This window comes from Lepisma saccharinum, chromosome 13 (genome assembly GCF_977018435.1).
Source record: "Lepisma saccharinum chromosome 13, izLepSacc3.1, whole genome shotgun sequence".
Lineage (NCBI taxonomy): Eukaryota > Metazoa > Arthropoda > Insecta > Zygentoma > Lepismatidae > Lepisma > Lepisma saccharinum.
The window spans coordinates 24,074,727-24,081,785 of record NC_139241.1 but is presented as its reverse complement, the minus strand read 5'-3'; positions in this window follow the sequence as shown (position 1 = coordinate 24,081,785).

Sequence of the window (7,059 nt, the reverse complement as noted above, 5' to 3'; positions counted from 1 at the left end):
GAGTCAGCTTCATGTCGCATAACCAAGTTGACACGGAGTGCTGACGCCGGTATCTTATCGGGCGTGTGTCCTCAACACATAAATGCAACAACGGCGAGATAAATAAGGAACTACAAAACCTCTTACAGTAAGTGTATATTAGGAATCGACATCCACTAAATTAATGAACTAGCCCAGTATTTCAGTGCATTTAACTTCCAAATAGCAAATTCTCCCCACACACTACAATAAAGCATGATCTGGAAACCAGACAGGGAACTTGCGTCAGTGCAGACTAATCCAAGTAATCATTCACCCCAATCTAAGCTCTCACCCCATCATACTCTCCCCTCAAGCTTAAAACAGTTCTGGATACCAGAATGGTTGTCCCTCCTGTACGTAGCATTTCCTATAGTACTATCTATACGATAACTAAAACTAACCAATAAACTAACATAAACTAATCCATAACTACTATTAACAAGTTTAATAAACTACCAATCAGACAAATGCACAGTAAATTTCCAAGAAATCTTTAAGACTGGTTCCGGTCACCAGAACGGTCTATTAAAATAATACAAACTAAAAATTATTAAATGTAGCTATGTATAGAATCTCCATGGATTTTATTTTATTTTTTTGTAATTGTATTTTATGTATGAAAATAAAGATGAGAAGAAGTAGGATAAAAAGGCGGGGGAACCGTTTAAATCCAGGAAACTGACGTCCTGGTTTATTTAAAGGTACCAGGACATTAAGAGCATACCCTCGAAAGTACGCGGGTGGAGGCGGGCTACTTCGGGAGGTTTCCCCCTTTAGATATGTATATGTATATGTATATGTGTATGTATATGTGTATGAATATGTGTGTGTATACATTCTAAAGGTCAATAAAAGTTATGTGTTACTATTATTTCCGGGTTAGGCAGGGACGGCGACAGAGGTGGGCACGGGTGGGCAAGCGCCCACCCAAAAATTCCTGTGCCCACCCGATTGCCCACCCAATCAAATTCAATAAGTACATATACTCGGGGATATATGAATGATTAAATATTTAAGTGTAACCTGGTGTTCATAGCATATATATTTTACTTGTGAATATTATCTATGCTGGAAATGTTCACATATTATCAACCCATAAAAAGCCACTTTTGTCATTGTTGAAACAAAAACTGTGATCAAATGAATACTTCTATGTTTAAAAGCAGCTAGTAGGCTTAGGAGGCTCAAAATTATGCAGGGTATGATCAAGATTATATCAGAATTGCGGGTGAACTTGAGGGCTGCAGCTCCGGGCCTCCACTACTCCAAATAAACAAATCTAAACATCATCTTAGCGTTACTTCCACCAGCAACACAATAAATTATTTCGACTTTTTAATTAATATTAGAATAATTTAATCAAGAAGACTTAGTTAGATGGGTAAGCCATGTGACACGAATGGCAGAGGAAAGAATAGTTTACAGGATTCTTGTTGGGAAACCTGATGGTAAGGGATCAGTAGGAAGGCTAAGACGAGGATGGAGGGATAACGTTGAGATGGACCTAAAATAAATCGGTAAGGATGGGAAAGATTGGATTGATCTTGCCCAGGATAGGGACAGATGATGGAAGGCTTGTGTTGCTGCAGCCATAAACCTTCGGGTTTAAGTATGCTATAGAACACGCATGTCCAACGCGTCGATCGCGATTGACCGGTCGATCGAGGGGCGTTTGTTGGTCGATCGCAGTTATCTTATCTATTGTAATTATACGAATATACGTTATTTGAATTCAAATTCTATAATGTATAGTGGCTGAGTAGGTACAAATTTTTACAAAGATGAAAGATTAATAGTAGCTCACTGCCTGTTGTGAAAATAAAAAGTAGATCACTGCTTGATTGAAGTTGGACATGCCTGCTATAGAGTATAATATAATTTTATTTAGCTCTGCATTGAAATTCCAGAAGTGTCCCTTTTTTTTCATTACAATTTTTATATATCTGTCATCAAATATCAATATGGTATACGAAATATCAACTTTATATTCGTTCTATTAATAAGAAGGAATCACAACAATCACTACAATACCGAAGTGAATAAATTTGAATAAATCAGTTATATATGGAAAAAGCTACAGAATTATTCAATTGCTAATGAGTGGCTTATCCTATTTAGAAATCCTCGTTCCACACATAAATTTTGCCACATGAATCAGCCGAAAAAGTCAACAGAATCTGTAGATACAGGTGAAGTAAAGAAAAACAAGTTATGTCACGAAGTGTCCAGAAGAGATTTTGTTAGTTTGTTTCTAAGCCCACTTTCATCCTCAGATAGGCTAATCGGGACTAAACCTACAGTTTAACGTGTAGTCCGAACCAGTGTGCATTGTGCTTCCACCAGAGGAGGGGGGAGTCAAACAAAGAAGCTCTTCATTATAATGCGACAGCGTTATGCCATTGGGGAAAAATATACAGAAAGAACTCGCACCAAACGTGGCATTTTATGACCACAGAAGATGCGTCTATTTTAAGAGGGTGATTGCCTGAGACAAATATTTGAGACTTTCGGAAAACAACGTCATTGTTCACGGAATTAGCTGCCTTGATCCACTAATGAAACGCTGTGCTATTGAAATTACCACCTCAACTTTCTAAGAGGTATAAACTAATGAAACTCCATTTTTGGAAGAGTAAGTCGTGGTTGATTTGTTTTATTGTAAGTCATTTTTCTGCTAATTTTAATAATGACGATGTTATAAGGTTCAATGGTGATTAGGTGAAAGTAACGAAGGGGCGAAAACAAACACACGCTGACACTCAAAATACAGACCCTCATATATTATTACTTTGACAGTGGTCCCAGGCGCCAGGGACTCGTTGCCCTAAAGGAATAAAGTTTGCAGGGTATGCTGCACAGGATAGAGGGTGACATTCTAGTGTGTTCGAAATGGTCACGCCATACAATCCAATGAAAAATAGATGAAGTATTACTGGTACGATGATCAACTTCGATGAATTCCTTGTGTCCTAAATCATTTTGTTACCTCAAAAAATATGTTCATGTAAGCATACGTGTATTGCTTCTCCCGCATTAGTAATATGACAGTTTTTCAGAAAACGAATAGCAACTTAGCTAATAATCTCTTAAATTCTGAACAGATTTCTCAATCTTACTTGTTTATTACTTATGACGAGTGATATTTTGTCAAAATAGCCTTTCATTAGCCTAGGGATACTTAACGGACAATGAACAAATAATTTGTTTTCCGTGTGTGTTTTAAATCATTCCTAATAAGACGTTCATTTTAATCCAAATATTCAGTGGCGGCGATTAGGAGGAGCGGGAAGTGGGGGATGCAGTTCCCCAGCCACATTTTGCCACCTTTTCCCCCGCACTATGGCCTCTTTATGCTAAGCCTTTTCTACCAAGAAAACGTATATTCATGGGTGCCCACAGGGGGGATTATGCCGCAGGCTGCGCCATCGTGATTCTTTGGGGGATTTTTTCCCTTCAAATAATGTAATATTGAACATTTATATATTTTTCCAAAATACAGGTAAAAATTTTACACCTTATTCACCATATTTAATCCATTAGATGAAGAAAAGAAAGCCTTTAAGGTCATTATTGAAGGTGCGAGGAGGGGGGAGGGAGTAAATATCCAACTCTTATATATAAGGCCTTAATTGACAGGTGGGTTCTGGGGGGAATTCTGAATTAAACGTTGGCGGGGACAGTATTCAACTCTAAGTCTTAGATTATGGCGGGTATTTTAGTTAGAGGGGCATTGAGCATTAAGGTATCCAATTCTTGTGTAGGTATTACTATTGTCTTAGAATGTTGCAGAAATTTTGGTGTGGAGACTGAAAATTAATTTTTTGGAGGAGGCAATATCCAGTCTTCAATATCAACAGTAAATCTAAAATTGGCATGAACATTTTTGTGGTAGGATTGAGTATTAAATTTAAAGGGGGAGATAGGAAGCTTTTGATAAAGTGTTAAATCTTAGATTGTCAAGGGATTTCTGTACTGAAGAGAGAGTTTGAACATTAAATTTTGGAGACTGTATTTAACGATATGGTATCCACACGTTTTCGACCCCGAACGTGCCAAAACAGAAGTTGGAAAAGACTAAATATCCCGGAATCCTAAGAAAGTATTGACACCCCGTTAAATTAATATTCTTGAAAGCCTGCAAAGAAATGGATGTAAAAATGTTCTTGCTTGCTTCGCTCGCAATAATGTGTTTGTTACAATAATGCGTGTTTGGCACTTTACTGAGGTGGATGTGAATTTTTATGGTATAGCTGCATTACAAGACATGAGTGATATTCTCCATATTCATGAGTAACATCACTTCTTAAAATATAGTGCTTAGCGTTGGTATACTGCTTATTTTAAAGCAGGCATCATTTGTAACAAAAAGCTAAGAAAAAAAGTTACTTTCGGTGTATGGATTACGGATATAGTTTCAGGGCGCAAATGATATGATTTGGGGGGTGGGGACGCATGACATGGACATGATTTTTGTGGGGATGCGCCATTGACCTTAGGGGGATGGGCACCCCTGCGTATATTGCCCTTGTCCCTGAAATGTTGACACCCAATCGCAGCTACTACAAACATTCAGATAGATTTGTCAGTTGTACAAACCTTGTAAGCTAAGAAAAGTAACCCCAAGGAGTAAGAAAACTCCTTCAGTCAAAAACTTAAACGATGAAAATACTATGCCCAGGAACATGCATTTACATTACGAGAAACTTCACGATTGTTTACCATCGCACTTTCTATCATTGTCGCCGAATACATAAAATCAAGTATGTGCCTTGTATTTGCAACACAAGCTTAAACCTAATTCACATTTATTTCACTGTATTAACATGCATGAAAGAATGTGATTAGAATGTATGTCTGGGGCATGGCTGCGCATGGGTAAAAACACTATCTTGAAATAATTGTGTCCATCAGAGATAAAACGAAAGGAAATGGAACAAGATGCGAGAATAGATTAGAAAAGAATAAAGAGGAAAACAAGGAAAGGGAAAAGAAGTAAGAGGAAAATCGGGAGTGTAAGAGAGAGGGGAATACATACGTCTTACATTTATACTGCCCACCCTAATCTATCACTATGGAGCTTCTGCCCATCCGGTCGAAAATTTCTGGCGCCGCCCCTGGGGTTAGGCCATTTTTCCCGTTCGTTTCGTCTACTAAACCAGTTTGCCAGCAGATGCTCTCTAGCTGCCCGTTGTAATGGCCGGCGCTCCGCGGAAATCTCAGCCGTGAAAGGCACTGTAAACTTGTAGCACCCTATCGGTACACTATCGGTTCCAGTGAGTGTATGTATGTGTATATGTGTGTGTGTAAGGTCATTGTAAATGTAGGATACAGCATCTATCTGTAGCACGCATCTTTGAAAAGTCACGAACCGCCGCTGGGACTCCGGAAAATTTAAGAATAAATAAATAAATATAGTGCTTGTCAAGGGCAAGGAATTCTCATGCTGAAAAACAAAAATATCTTCCGTGAAAATCTGGCACTGACCTTGTTCCATGGACGTTGCAGAATGTTTATGTAATGAACCTGCCTGGAGCATTTATGCGTAATCACCACTAAAGCGACCCATACACAGCCGTAACTTTCTCGTCGAAGTCATTAAATTTTGCACGCAACGTAGAAATCCGACAGTATTTGGGGAGCTATGGATGATACGCACCGTAATTTTCGTACGCACCCAAAAGTTTTAGGAGACCGTAACTTTCAACGCACGCACGCACGCATACATGTGTAATTCTTGATCTCATTTTTTTTTTAAAATTTTGGTTGCAAAATAGCACTTAGGCTATTTTGCACCCGTCACATTATACGGGTCCAGCCCCTTATCGTTACAAATAACAAACTCTAAATCTGCATAAATAAATAAAATCCTAAAATATTCTGACTTCCGTTAAAAGCTGAGGCTGTAAAGGGACACTCAGCACACATAAGGACAAAAAACAGGACAACACAAACAAAAATTATACTGGCCATAGTGCCAGTCGCCAGATCCTCGTTCGTCTGCAAAATGCAGTCCAGGGTGTATACTACGTGGAAGTGAAGTTGACTTTTGGGCGCCGACATGGAAGGTCACCCCTTACACCCCTTTTCATCTCATGTTGACAAAGTCACATATAAGGGCCTACAGGGACAGGGTGATTAAAAAGTCCCTTAACACCCTTATAAAAAGTAAAGGAGTTAGGCTGGGTACAATTGGTCATGATAGAAACAGGTTAGGCTTAGGGGGAACCACATTGGTGTGGACCAAGCGGACGTCCAGCATAATTTATTCAACTCAAAATTTTCAAGGGAAAATTATATACGTATGTGTTACAATTAAGCAGTCATAACTCTTTCCTGATTAATGATATGTTGAAGAAACCTTCACCACTGCATTTCTCGTGGAATTCTATCCTGATTTGATTCTAGTCTGACTCAAAGGCGGCCGCAGGCTGGTACTGATCACATAACCTACAAGATGCTAGACATAGAAAATATGTGGTGCCTAACCCCGTCACATACGCTTAATGTGCCTTAATCGCACGGTGTCATGCCCCTTTACCTGTATATATTGTATTCGATTCTGTACCCCTGAGTAACTAAGTTATTATTTTACATACGCAAATACGTACACTCCGTGTCAATGGCTGAAGGCTCCTAAAGGCTTACTTGTCCCCCCTCTTGTCCCCCCTCTTCCCCCCATTTATGTGCGGTTTGCACATAAATGACAGAAATAAAAATACATATATTATTACTAGAATTTTTAAGTAACCAAAACATGTTAAATATGTAGAAAAATCGCTGAAATATGTACAAAAATTTGTAAACATACTTCAGAACAGGCCCGTATCCAGGCGGGGGCCAGCGGGCTGACCCCCCTGGCACTACCATCAGCCCCATCGAAGGTAAAATTATATTCTGTAATTTGTTTGCAGTGAAGAGTGAAAATGTATACAGCACATATTATTTTGCTCACAACTTTGGTGAAGTATAAATTCACATAACATGAACAGCAGCTGTTGCATTATTTATGTGTATTACCTTCGCTACCTCTGTTGCGAC